This window comes from Sander vitreus, chromosome 21 (genome assembly GCF_031162955.1).
Source record: "Sander vitreus isolate 19-12246 chromosome 21, sanVit1, whole genome shotgun sequence".
Lineage (NCBI taxonomy): Eukaryota > Metazoa > Chordata > Actinopteri > Perciformes > Percidae > Sander > Sander vitreus.
This window is the reverse complement of record NC_135875.1, coordinates 3,285,850-3,300,911: the sequence shown is the minus strand read 5'-3', so window position 1 is coordinate 3,300,911 and position 15,062 is coordinate 3,285,850. Positions and strand designations below refer to the sequence as shown.

The 15,062-nt window shown below is 42.2% G+C and overlaps 1 pseudogene across 1 annotated transcript; it reads left to right on the top strand.

The window, feature by feature from the left end:
- Positions 1-67: 67 nt before the first annotated feature.
- Positions 68-14,085, top strand: LOC144536569 (proton channel OTOP3-like; annotated as a pseudogene). The gene is made up of 7 exons (XR_013503759.1): positions 68-970; positions 1,624-1,760; positions 8,102-8,160; positions 8,298-8,434; positions 9,420-10,102; positions 13,540-13,705; positions 13,805-14,085. The product of XR_013503759.1 is annotated as a proton channel OTOP3-like (transcript).
- The last annotated feature ends 977 nt before the right edge of the window (positions 14,086-15,062 follow it).

The following is a 15,062-nucleotide window of genomic DNA, read 5'->3' as shown; positions in this document are numbered from 1 at the left end:
CTTCCTTGCAATTCCAAAGCACTGGCTGTCAAATGACCACACCTATGAGCCAATCTGGGAAACACATAGCCTGACAAGCCAGCCCCACATCCAGATGTTGGGTCTGGGAACCCCCCATTGGCAGGGCTCAATCCGAGGGGTGGGATAAACGGTTGTCTATCAAATCCTCTCTGCACGCAATAGGATAGCGCTACAACCAACCAGAGCAATAGAAACTACACAGGAGGCGCAACACACATTGCAGGGCAAAGAGCCAAAGACTCTGCTCGGGTCATTCGGGGTCTTGAAGCAAACTTCGTTCAAGGGGCACAGCAGCTAAAACAAAGGTCAACTTGTAAAGTAAACATGAAGGCTCTTTTGCGAGGTGGGTTAATGTACTGGATTGTGACTACACCTTGGTATGTGAGAAGGCGGATCCAAAGAATGTTTTCAGTTGCAAGTCAGTTGAAGTTTTCAGATGCATGCCTTCACATGTTGAAGTGCAGGATTTCACCTTAAGTACAGAGAGAAAACCCGGCAGACTGAATGGAAGGGAGGAGAAGAAGACGGAGGGTGTAAGAAACTAAAGAGTGAAGAAGGACAAACAAAGGAGGAGGGGTGAATATGAATCGAGATCCTGGAGTCCCAGAGCTAGATTCCTCCTCGGAGACACCTGGAAATCCTGACAGTGATGAGAACTCAGAGGATCAGATGGAGGACCCGGAGATGGATCCGGTGGTGGTTTGGGTTCCCAGTGGGAGGCGTCTGATCTCCGGGATGCTGGGTCTGAATGTGGTGCTGCTGGGAGTGGCCCTGTTGGTCGGAGAGTCTCTCCCCCCCGAGGGCCTGAAGAACCAGGAGCCCCAGGTGTTCTTGCTGCTGCTGATGGGGGTTAGTTCGCTCTGGATGCTGTGGTACCTGCTGTGGGCCCGGAAACAGCCCGGCATCTGCCCGCACAAAGACCACCATGCTGGGGGAATCCCTGTCACCGGTAACCTGTTTTACCATCATGACCAAACATAAGATACACAGATACACTGTAAAAAAAAAAAAAAAAAAAAAAAAAAATGTAAAAAGGGTAATATTCAGGCAGCTAGGGCACCCAAAAAATACTGGAAAAGTAAAATAACTTTCTTGTAAAATACAGTTTGTATATTTCTTTTTTAAATTTTAGTATTTTAAATTAAAATATAGTTTTTAGCTTTGACTTTACATGAAATCTTGTGTATTTCTTTGGCTTTTTAATGAAGGCTATTTACACCTGTAAAAACTAATGTTCTCTGTTTTTCTAATTAAGAAATGCATTTACAGTATTAAAATTGAATTTAACAGTTTAATAAAAGAAGAAAATATTTGAAATCATGGTACATTTGTGAATGCATTTTAACAAATTCATTTTCTGAAAAAAAAAGAAAGAAAGAAGGACATTTTATGGTTATTCAGGTTTTTTTGTTCTTTTACCATAGACATGTACATTCACGGTCAATTTCTGTATTTTTTTTACATTCTCGGTTTTAATAGAAAATACAGGAAAAAATCTCTAAATCTCTAAAATAAAATTTGGTTAAATTACAGTTTATTTTACAGTGTATATATTTTGCATAGTGTAATGAAATGTCTCTCCTCTCTCCTGCTCTGGTCCAGGGGTCCTCATGCTCTTTGCTGCCTTCAGTCTGCTGTTGCATATGTTCAAGACCAGTTATTTGATGATCATGATGGACTGTAAGCCTGTTGCTAAAGTGATCTCTCCGTTCATCGAGGCTCCTTTTATCGCACTGCAGGTAATGACATTTATATTCTGGTGGAGAGAAAACGGGTTTCAGCTGCTACTTCACGCTCTGAAAGCGGTGCTAAAAACCAGAAGAAAGAAAAGATGTTTAGCAACATTTGATGGTAGAATGAAAGGAACTTGAACCTTGAGACACAGCATTTATCTATAAAACAGTGGAGATAAGTGGACAAAGCCTGCCATAAGTGAGGTTGGTGACCTTTTTAAAAGGAGAACTATTATATAACATTTTTAGGTTCATAGTTGTATTTTGTGATTCTACTAAAACATGTTTACATGCTTTAACATTCAAAAAACACTTTATCTTTCATACTGCCCATGGCTGCTGCTCCTGTATTCACCCTCTGTATGAGATGCTGTGTAGTAGCGCCTGTCTATTTAATCCCTCCTCCCAGAAAAGCCCATTCTGCTCTGATTGGCCAGCGTGTTTCCTGGAATCTGCGCACTGCTGTTGTTTTACTAGTTTAAGCTGGAGCTACTGCAACGGAGTATATAACAGGACTTTGTAGCGTGAAAAGTCAACACTAAAGGCTTCTATGCTAAATACTACACAACCGGACATGTCCCAGCAGTAAACTGGAATTTGGGGAGAAATGACCAGCATTGGCCACCAAGATTAGCCTACAGCTATCTGGCGTTAGCACGCAGCTACGGTTGTTAGTAGTGGACACTAATAGAATATAGCAGCACTTTTTACCGTCAAAAATCACAGATAAAGGCTTCTGTACCAAATACTACATAACCAGAAATGTTTCAGGAGTAACCTGGACCTGGAGAGAAATGACCAACATTGGCAGCCAAGATGACATCTTTTGCTGCCGTTGGCATGTAGTTACATGCAACAATGTTAACACTGTAGTAGCTTTAAAAAAAACAAACAAAAAAAAACAGTAGTTACTGCCTACCTGGAGCAGATGACCAATCCCGATGTCCCATAGAGGACCGGCTTATGTGACACCGAGCCCAGAGTAGAAAAAACAGGGGCACGTGAAACAGGTGATACCCAATCAGTCTGTAAACTCGTGGTAATGAAAAAGCAGAGCGCTTGGCAGACAACAGAGTGTTTCAATGCACCCCCGTTTCAGTTTAAAAAAACGTGTTGCTACGTTTAAACCGGAGTGTTCAGAACAATTTGCCTTTTATGGCATAAGAGTGCATTGTATATACCAGACAGATAAGCAGAAAAACAGGAAAGACAGTTAAAGTTAAGAGAACAGATGAGAAAGTTGCATCAGACAGAGGCGTGTTTTGACACCTTGGTGTCTGTGTTTGTGAAAGAGAACAGTTTCTGTCTAGAAACTAGAGGACACCCACCCCCCCGTGAGGATAGGATAAAAGCTTGAGGGAGAGAATAGAGGGACGTTAATTTTCGGAGGAAATCTTGGTGGACCGAGCTCTGACTTTATGTCTGTCGCTAGGGAAACTTAGTCTCTGTTTGTGAACCCACAATTGTGTTGTAACTTTTATGCTGGACTCAGTAAACTTTGCTTAACTGAACTCTTCGTCTCAGATTGATCCTTGTGTTTTGGTAAACTTAAGTCCAATCAAAGAAGGCGCGGGAATTAATAAATTGGAGTCAGATTTGACAGGCCTTAGGGCCTCATTTCGACAAATTCCCACTACAAAGGAATGGGCTATTTATTATTGAAATAGTTATATAGTCTCACCTTAACACAAAGAAAAAAGTACACATATGTTAGATTAAATTGATTAACACGAAAAGAAAAAGACAAAAAATGGCAAAAGAATGAAATAAGTTCGGCAGGCGTAAAATGATCTAGAAGAATTAGAGCTTCCAAACTTGACCACTAGCAAACATCCCCCAACATAATCTTGAAAATGCCTGAATAAAACCATAATCTATAAAATCATCCCATAAACTAAACTTAAGATATGTTTAACTAAATTATTTTAACTCAGGTAATCATCACGTGAACAAATTGTTGAATTTAATAATTGAAATTCCTATAAAACGTGTTTTCGGAATGCTCCGTGCCATCTCCTCAACTTTATTTTCATAACATTGCACTTTAACATTATTTTTACGCCGGCTTGCCCTTAAAACTGTGCTGTAGCCTGTCGGAAGTGGGTTTATGTCAACATGCCCAAGAAAGACGATAGTCAGAGGGACACATCCAAGACGAGTTCGTCGGCCACTAGCAACGATGCTATATTAGTGGGTATTGTTAACCACAGGGCTGAGCTTCTGAAAATCTCCTCTCTCGTAGATGGCTTAAAGAAATCTTTGGAGGGCCGCAAGGGACGCAATTGAAGCAACGCTATCATCGCTTCAAAAGAAAAACCATGAAGCTGAGCGCCGCTTTGATGATTTTGACGAGGTCATGTCAGCTAACGACAGTCGCATAACAGCTCTGGAAGCTACGTGCAACGAGCTACAGGTGGCTAACGGTCTCCTCAGGGCTAAAGTGAATGATTTGGAGGGCTGCTCCCGCAGACTCAATGTCAGGATTGTGGGCATTAAAGAAGGGGAAGAGAAAGGCAGCCCTACTGATTTTGTTTCTAAGCTGATCCCAGAGCTACTCTGCCAAGACAACTTTAGACCGGGCCCACCGTAGCCTGAGACCGAAGCCTCAGCCTAATGAGCGGCCGCGGATCATCATTGCCAAGGTCCACAACGACCGAGATGTGATTGGCATACTACGACTTAGCCACCAACAAGCACCCCTGCACTACCACGGTGTGAGAGTCTCCATTTTCCCTGACTACACGGCGGAGGTCTCGGCACAGAGGCAAGCCTTTACAAGCGTGAGGAAGCGCCTAACCGAAGCTGGTGCTAAATGTTCCCTGCGTTTTCCAGCCAAGCTCCATGTCGACTACAACAACACATCGAAGATGTTTGTGTCACCAGGTGATGCTGAACGGTTTGCCAACTCTTTAGCCCCAGCGAATGACTCCTAAATCCTATATATTATAGATTACTATTATTGCGTATATATATATAAATATTTTTCGGACTGGATATTTTCCAATCCAGCATTTTGATAAATGTTCAGGTCTAAATTTTATTTTTAGCTGATCATTGATGCTGCATAATGTAACGTTATGTGTTTAAATAGCGTTTCACACACTGCTTTCTCGGGTGCATAAATCTAGCACCGCGACAATTTTATTTTTTACCTTCGGTTTGTATTAATATTGATTGATACTCCCGGTTATGTGTATTTATTTAAGCGTTTACCTTTTCTATTATCATGCCCTTCGTCTGGGCCTCCAAGCCCCCCCGTATTTCAAAGGCCCACTTACAGAAGCCCACTGTGGAGGGTGGTTTAGGCCTGCCTGTTTTTCGGCATTACTACTGGGCCTGTAACGCCAGAGCATGGGTTTTCTGCAATCAGCCCACGGCTGGGGGTGTACAGGAGGGCGGACCCGGCCCTAGATGGCCTGAGATTGAGCTTAGTAGTGCTGTGTCACTTACTGGTGCCTCCTTGTCAGCCATTCTATTCTCAAATCCTGATTTTAAGATTAAATCGCTACATAATAGTTTCTTATTCTGCAACTCAATAAAAATTTTAAAGCAAATTTAGGGAATTCTGAACCTCCCAGAAAAGTCAATTCATGCCCCCATATGTCAGAACGTCTGTTTCAAGCCTGGTTTGATGGATACTGTCTTTAAGCACTGGTTAGATAAAGGTTTAACTACTATCAGGGATCTCTACATTGATAATCATTTTGCATCTTTTGCCCAGCTCCAGGCTAAGTTCAAACTCCTTTCTAATCAATTTTTTCGTTATCTACAAATTAGGAATTTTGTCAAGCATTCTTTTTCTCGCCTAGATGCGACCCCCATGCAACATGACTTTGATTTTGATATTATGACCAGACCTCCCACCTCCAAACATCTGATCTCTCGGTTTGTTAACCTCTTCGTTGTGGCAACCCCCTCTCTTCATATTAAAGAGGTGTGGATCAAGGACATCGGCGAAGTAATATCTGACGAGCTACTATTAATGCTCTATTAATGTTCGACTTCAGCTCATTCAGTTTAAAGTAGTTCATAAGTTGCACTATTCCAAGACTAGACTGAACACATTTTTCCTGCTGTCTCCCCCACTTGTGATAAATGCAAATTAGCTGATGGAACTCTTGGGCATCTTTTCTGGTCCTGCTCTAAGCTCTCAAGGTTCTGGGTTGACATTTTCAGTTTGTACAGTGCTGTTTATAATAGACAACTGGTTCCTGACTGTCTCTTAGTGATCTTAGTGAACTGTTCCAACGGTTCTTTGGCTCTTCCATCCGCTTTACAACAAGCCCTCATGTTTGGTATGACCATTGCAAAACTGGTTATCCTAAAGGAGTGGAAGTCAACTTCCCCTCCTTGCTTCAAGAGGTGGCTATATGATATGGTTTCCTGTTTACATCTTGAAGAAATTCGGTTTTCCATGTCTAACTCTCAAGATAAGTTCAAGAAGATTTGGGGCCCTTTCATAGAATACATCAGGAAGGATAGACCACAAACTGGGACCTAAATGCACAGCACTGTTTTATTTTTTTAACTTTCATTAGTTATCCATACTGAGACTTTGCCACTCCCCTCCGGCTCAGGACTCCTTGACTCAATCTGTGTGAGTGGACTTTCTGGGACATCTGTTCAGTGAATCGACATGTATATTTATACTTTTTCTTTCCATATAATGAGTAAGTGCTGGCTGTGTGTTGTTTTTTTTATTATTATTTTTTTTAATTGTCTGGTTTTCTGTCTTTTTTTTAATTTGTATTATGTGCGCCTGTATAGATAAAAATCTGCATAAATAAAATTTACAAAAAATAAATAAATAAAAATGTGCAAGATTAAGGGACAGCCAGCCTAAATAAACCTTCAGTTATTTAAACTGCTAATAATGTATTAATGTGAGAGTTGGTAGAAGAGTTACATTAAAGGTCTAAGGGATTTAGGAAATATATAATCAGCGTTTCTGTTCTCAATCGACTACAAACTAAAAAAAGACTTCTTTTCTTTCCAACAAGTCCTCAAAACCATACAACGTTAGTCGTTTGTTCCAGTGGTGTAGTCTAATATATTGTAGTGGGTATACTGTACTGTATATTGGCCAGAATCTGCATTTGGGGGAGGGGGGGCCATATCATAGTGGGGGGTCAGAGTGTCCTCCCCCAGGGAAGTTTTAAGCATCAACGACTTCATTTCGTGTATTCTGATACACTTTTATGCACCAGTTTACGGGGGAAATACCTTTATTTAGCCTACGTGAAGAAGAAAAATACAGATGACAATTCAAAATATATCAAAAATATAATGGAAAGTATGTTGTTGCGTGTCATTGGGAATTTTTAAGTGGGTATATGGAAATCCTGGAGCTTTCTTAGTGGGTACACTGCGTATACCTGCGTATCACGTAGACTACACCACTGATTTGAACGTACCCCGTAATATGACCTACAGGAGCGTTTCATAACATAGCGCCTCTATAGCTGTGGCGGAGCCAGAGAACGTCGCTCGCCGTTTTGAACAGACAGGTCGCAATTTTCTACGTGTCTTAAACGTTGTGAAACGGTCGCAGTTTGGGTAGGTTAAGGCACCCAAACTTCTTAGTTAAGTTTAGAAAAAGATGGTGGTTTGGGTTAAAATCCGACAATACTTCACTTGCAGTTACGCACGTGACGCTGCATGTGCCGTTTGTTAAGTTAAAACAACAACTTATTTTTTTGTTAGTCTAGACCTTCCTCCACAGCGCTGCTGGGGAGGGGTCTGGTGAGTCCACGAAGCATTCTTGAATGGGAGAAAAACGTGCTCTGGTTTATTGGCATTTCTTTAAACCAATCACAATCATCATGGGCGACGCCGGACGAAGGCGTGGTGCCGCTGCAAAATAGCCTCGGGAAGGAACTTGTTTTGGTGGAACATGTGTACGTTCAAACGTTGTTTTAGTTGTGCAACAGAAAACTCAGATTGGACAGAGATGTCCAGGAAGCCGCAGATGCAATTCTGTCGGTCCACATAAGGCATCGCAACCCTGACCAGCTCAGCCCGCCCTGGGGCATCACAGGAACGCTGTAAGGAGGGTGGACAGGTCGACAGTTAGCTGACACACTCATTCAGAACAACTGGTCCCACGAATCAACTTCTCAAACAGGTTAGAAGAGATAGCCCTCTCTTTTAACTTTACCCTAGTCTCGCATTGCCAGACCTGAAGGTCTGGCTAGTCCACACAGCATTCCAGGATGGGAGAAAAATGTGCTCTGGTTTATTGGCATTTCTTTAAACCAATCACAAGCACCAGATGGAGCAACGATGCCTCTGCAAAATAGTACGTTGTAAAATTCAATACAAAATAACTGCTTATTTGTCTTTTGCAGACCTATTTACTGTGGGCTCACTCCAAAGACTGCATTCACAGACACAAGATAATCACCAGGTGCATCACTCTATATGTGTTTTTACCTATCTTTTAGAAATGTTCTACATATGTATTAGTTTATATTCAAGGATGATAGCTTCAGGTGTATGTTGTTTTTGTCATTTCATGTGTGACACTGTTTCTGTGTGACGCAGGTCGGGGATGATGGTGGTCCTCTCGGCCGACCTGCTGCTGTGGCTGAACGCAGTGATGGAGGACACCATCCACGAGGAGATCGAGTTAGAAAAAGGTTTCAGCAACACAACTGAAGCAGACACGTCTGATTTAGCAGGTGAATGATCTCCATAGATATAATCATCAATCTTAGGGCTGCAACTGACGATTATTTTCATTGTGGAGGAAGGTCTGGCTAGTCCACACAGCATTCCGCGATGGGAGAAAAATGTGCTGTGGTTTATTGGCAGTTCTTTAAACCAATCACAATCGTATTGTAGCATGTACGTTTCTTCATTTTCTCCTGGCCAAATCTCCCTCCATGTATGCCAGTTAGATGAAACGATGTTTGAATAGAGTTTGAATCTGATTTAGGGCTGCAACTAACGATTATTTTCTATATAATATTTTCTTTGGTTAGTTGTTCTTGGTCTGTAAAATGTCAGAAAACGGATTCAAAATGTGGACCAGGGTTTCCCAAAAAGCCCAGTCAGAGAGGAGAGAAGAAACTAGAAAACATTCACATTTAAGAAACTGGAATCAGAGAATCAGAGGCCTATAGGGACCAAAACGTTTCCTCAATTAATTGGGATGCTTAGCAAGAGTAGAGTGCGTCATCTTCTTTTTTCAAGTCTAATGTGATCTTTTCCAAGTGCTCTGGTTTATTGGCATTTCTTTAAACCAATCACAATCGTCTTGGGCGGTGCTAAGCGCCGAGTGGAGCCACGGTGCCTCTGCAAAATAGCCTCAGGAAGGAACTTGTTTTGGTGGAACGTGTGCACGTAGGGAGGCAAACTCTGGAATTAAAATGGCTGTCGAGTGTGTGTTGAGAATTTTACTCAAAAAAGAGATAAATATAATTTGATTGTTGGTTGTAGCTCGGAGGATGTTTCCCGAATCGAAAAGTTTAGAATGTCAACACAAAGAAAGCAGAAGGTGAGGGACATCTGGCCAAAAATGAGGGACATCCGGGGGGAACTGTTCTGTAAAACGTCATCAATATAGACTAGTTGACAACTGATCGATTCATCTTTGCAGCTCTAATAATCATACCCCCCTGCCTTGTACTCTATAGAGTTTTTAAAGTCCATGCCTGTTTCCAGGAACGGCCAATTTGACCCTCTGTGATTGCAGTGCGAGCGCCGCCTGCCTCGCCTTCAGGAAAGGCTACGAAATCCTTTATCCCTTCAACATGGAGTACTACCTGATGGCCTGCTGCATGATCTATGTGATGTGGAAGAACGTGGGCCGCAGGATGAGTCCAGGTCCCCACCATGTCGCTCAGAAGCTGACCCTCCACGTTGTCTGCCATGGTGGGGTCATGTGCGGCTTCGTGTTTGGCGCCCTGGTGCTCATGGCGGGAATAACCATCTTCATTCTGTATCAGTTTTGGGTGAGCCAGGACGAGCTTCGCTTCACCGCCTTCCTCTTATTTTACGGCTACCATTTGGTCGTCATGCCCCTGATGTCTGTGTGCTCTCTGGCTGGGATGCTGGTCCACCGGCTGGAGAGAAGGGCGAAAGAAGCGGGACACAACCCCACCCGGAGCCTGGACGTGATGCTCCTGGTGGCAGCGGCTATGGGCCAGTTCGCCCTGTCCTACTTCTCCCTGGTGGCGGCCCTGGCCGTGGGGACGAGCGGCCTTCTCGGGGAACTCGACCTGTCCTACTCCCTCCTCAGCCTGCTGCAGCTCACCCTGCAGAACATCTTCATCATCCAAGGCCTCCACAGGCACCCGAGCCTCCTCGCCAAGAAGAAAGAGAAGCAGCGGAGGATCTTATTCAAGGTACCTGCCGTACATGTGATACATCTCTGCTCTGCCTTCGCTGTTGCTGCACAGCAGGGGTGGAGCAGAAGGGGTGGCTTCTGGGGCTTCAGCCCTGTTAAAAAGCCCTAATCTTTAACGTTTCAACTTTTTGTCATTTCCCCTCAGTCTCTCTGACTGGACCGGCAGATCAATGGAGCTACCCTATGGAAATTAAAAATAGTAACATCCGATTGTCTTTCTTTAGGTTGCAGGGGTGAAAATGAGACATCCTCAACATTTGTTGTGTTCTGGTTTCAGAATCACAAAGCTATCTGGGAAAAGCGTTTTTTAATTTTTTTACTTTTTTTGGACGAAAGCGTAAAAAAAGTGCCAAATGTTGGGGAAAAAACCTCTTCAAGTATTTTGATGTATTGAAACTGATCCATGATCCCTGGTATGGAATAAATAGGCCCAACACCACAGTATGAAAAACATCCTCATAACATGATTTTTGCACCACCATGCTTTACTGTTTTCACAGTGTACTGTGGCTTGAATTCAGTGCACGGGGGTCGTCGGACAAACTGTCTGCGGCCCCTAGACCCAAAAAGAACAATTCTGCTCTCATCAGTCCCCAGAATGTTGCCCCATTTCTCCTTTGGCCAGTCAATGTGTCCTTTGGCAAATTTCAACCTATTCAGTACATGTCTTTTTTTTTTCAGCAATGGGACTTTGCGGGGGCTTCTAGCTGATAGCTTAGCTTCACATAGCCTTCTTCTGATCGTAACAGTACTCACAGGTAACTTTAAGTCTTATTTGGTTTTCCTGGAGCTGATCATTGGTTGAGCCTTTGCCATTTTGGCTATTCTTCCATCCATTTGAATGGTAGTTGACCGTTTTTTTCCCACGTCGTTCAGGCTTTGGATGCCATTTCAAGGCATTTAAAATCATTTTGGCTAAGCAGCCTATAATTTTCTGCACTTCTTTATACGTTTTCCCCTCTCCAATCAACTTTTTAATCAAAGTCCGCTGTTCCTCAGAGCAATGTCTGGAACGACCCATTTTGCTGAGTATTTCAGTGTGAAATGCACTATAACCAGCATGCACAACATTTGCTTCCTTCCTTCCGTAACTGACATCTGTTTCTTCACAGAATCAATCACCTCACTAACTGAACACAACACTCAGGGATGTCGTTGGGTCTATTTTAGGGGGGCTGAAGCTACCCCAAAATTTTCCTAAGCCCCCCCCAAAAAGGCTAATAACAAAAATAATAATTATATATATATATATTTTTTTTTACAGTGCACTCTGTATCACTCACTACGTGGAATCAATCTTCCTTCACCATTCATCTGTTGGTGTCCTCGTGCACTGCAGTCTTGTTTTATTTTTATTTCACGAACTGTCAGCTGGTGGAAATGGCTGAAACGGTGTTTTAGAGAGAGGCTCACGAGCGGCCGCTTGTAACAGTATGTGGACGAGCGAGGTAGAGAGTTACTGAAGAGAGAGAGGCAGCATTAAAACAAAGCAGTAAATCAGAGAAATAATGTTTTTGCCGATTTATCACTCGAAATGCAACTGTAGCAAGTATCTCACTGTATTAACTTTATCCAAATTCATAATTAGAAACAACAAATAATATATCCAGCTACAAAAAAGCCGGAAAGTCAAAAGTTAGACAGAAGTACAAAGAGTCAATGACTATGAAGTTGATACACCGTCTCGTCTCTTCTCATTGGTTTAAACTGGCAGCTTTCAGAACGCTGCAGACCGCTGTGTTGCAAGGAGCTGCAGGATTTATCTCGTCTCGTCACTAATCTTTGGTCTGGACTTGCTACCCCACACACAGTGAGTGATACAGAGTCAAATTGTAAGTTGTTGTTAATGACTTTTACTTGCTTCACTTCAGCTACATTTACTTGAAGTAAAGATGAAGGAATATTTTAGTTGGCTATAGAAAACATTAGTCTAGCTAGTGTAAACAGCTCGCCTAGTAAAGTATCCGAAGCTCTCTATTCTTTACCATTAATATAACCTGCTATCGCTATAGTATTAAAACAATATCAGTCCCTAAATATCATAGTGTCACTGTTAATGCCATTGTACCAGTATAACCTTCAACATACTACACACATGGACTGGAAGATATTTAAGGAGAGAGAGAGAGAGAGAGAGAGAGAGAGAGAGAGAGAGAGAGAGAGAGGGGGGGGGGCACCAAGGCATAGCCTAAACTAAATTATTTCATGATATTTATTATATATGCTTGATTCTGACCAACTTAACTTTCTGCATTCCTTTGCTGTAATAAATTAAACAAGTATGTAGATGTTGCCTAAATGTAGACTAGGCTATATATGAGCATACATACATACATACATACTAGTTCATCTCGCCATCAGGTTATTAATTTAGACAGACATACTTTAAATCCTGGTCAACCATATTGCAACGAGCTAGTTCAGTGTATCATGCCTGACTGGAGTAGTGTGTTTTTCTTTAGGAGTGGGAGGGGCAGACAGCATGTTGCCCGTTTCGTCATATGGGCTGCCTTGTTGAGTGCAGCGGCACTGAGAACATTATATTTTCCACAATTGAAGCTCTTTTTTAAAAAATGTAATAGGATTAGTCCAACGAATCGTTCCGTTTGTAATGCGCACCTAACAGAAAGCCTTGCACCGAACGGTTCAATACGAATACGTGTATCGTTACACCCCTAGTAATGAAATATAGTCTTATTTTGACCTGCAACTCATCTAATAGAGAGAGGGATTAGGTATGGTATTATTTTACCACACATTTACACGGGCAGATAGATAGCGGTTAAGTCTTAGCCTACAGAAGAACTCAGCAGGAGCACAGCCTGGCCTAAGTAAACCCCCCCCCCCATGCAGCTTTGATGTATCTAAAAGCTAACTTTAGTTAGTAAGATTGTGCAAGGGAAAGTTGTGCATAGCCTCGGGGCTAAGCCCCCCCCGTCTTTCAATCCTAGTGACGTCCCTGACAACACTGCTATTATTTTGAACACGCCCCTTTCAATTACAGATTCAGTTACACAGAATGAGCAGCATCATGTCATGACTGTTGGGTCTGTTGCTTTTCTATGACTCTACAACACTAGAAATATCACTTCTACCAAAAAATTGGATTCATGAGGTTAGTGAAGTTGGACTGCTATTATTTTGAACACAACTGTAGTTCTTAAATGGAGCATGCACTGCAGCGTCCTGCCTGGAGCAGATGACCAAATACAGAAAACCAGCTCGATATGACATCATACAGAACCAAGAGTAGAAAAAACTGTTGAAACCGGAGCGTTCAGACCAGTGGGAAATCTGAGGTTTTGGCTCACAGGCATTTCTTTCAGATTTGTTTACATCATTATTTGAATCTGGCATTGTAACATTAAAGATATGACAGAAAATACAGCAAAGCATAATTTGTCTCCTTTAAATACTCTATAAACCCTCCCACAGCTTAAGAAAAAGGTTGTGGTGCCAATAGAAGATGAGAAGACGACGGATATGTCAATGCTGGAGGGGAAACACGCCAGCTGCTACGCCAGAGCATGATGGGAAAAAGCCCTGGACCAAAAGAGCAATACAAGAAATCTGTTCTTTCCTCATCTTTTGTAATGTTATGGTAATATGATGTGTGTTTATTGTCTGATTTAAGAAGAAATACAAGTTTTTTTGTTATTTCGGCATTCATAAAATACATCCCTGTTCCCTCTTCTTGCAGCTGTGGGTCATCCCTGCGTTTGGAGTCCACCCCCAGTTTGAGAACGGCCTCGGGAAACAGTTTTTCGGCTTCTCTGCGTGGTTTGTTCTGGTGAACTTGGGTCAGCCGCTCAGCGTTTTCTACAGGATGCACTCTGTGGGCGCTTTAATGGAGCTGCTCATCTCTGCGTGATATCCCTCTACAGTTTGTATTTTACATTGTCTGTTCCCTTTAGTTCCAATTAAAGATATATGTAACTTTTTTGTATTAAAATGTCTACAAACAAATAGACCTATGTTATGTATGTTGTTGAGTTGTGTACTTTCATTCTCCTAAATGTTTCCAACAATGCTTAAAGTAGGGATGCACTGAATCCAGATTTTTGGGGTTTGGCCGAATACCGACTCCACTGGTTAAGATTCTGCCGAATCCCAAACCGAATCCTCCTCCCATCCTCAGTCCATTAACACAGTAAACACATTAATGAGGTAAACAACGTCCACAGCAGTGTATTTTTCATTTTATTTTATTGTAGGGCTAGCAAAGCTGGTAAAAAGTTTTTAACTGTGACTGTCCTTCCTTTGCCGTACCTGAAGTTGCTGCATTTTGGCTGCCGTCTGTAGATTCCTTCATGCTCAGCTCGTATTCTTCCAGATGTTTCATACCAAATGTTGTAACAGCGGTGATGTTGTGTGTTGTTTAGGGTCCTCGCCACCACGGGACAAATCGGCATTGCAGATTGAACATGCAGCTGGACTTGAACGGCCTTCTTTTGACTGAGAGTACTGCCAAACAACACTTTTTGTATTCATGAGTTCCATTTCCACTTCCTCACAGCCTACTGCATTGAAGCTCCACCTACGTAAACACCTTCCCGTAATCAACGGCGTTGTCATTACATCGACCAGCGTAGCGCGCGGAGTGCAAGCATACCACTTAGTTGTAAGTCACTATTGACATCTTGGAAAATGGCCATATGAAATTAGCCACTTGTCTTTTGCTCTCTCCTTTTATTTCTGTGATAAATTCATTGATTTTTTTCCAAAATGCACGTCTTACATTGCCATTGCAGTGATCAAAATGTCCACATCCCAAGGTGACATCAAGGGACTCTTGCAGAAACTACTCAACAACATTCGTCAAAGTCGGTTTTCTTAAAATGTTGCGTAACTCTCGCCAAAATGCAACCTAGGGTTTTTTTGTGAATGTACAGGAGTCAAACTTTTGTTTAAAAGCATATTTAGGACGGAATCGCCACTTTTAAGATTTACCGTATTTT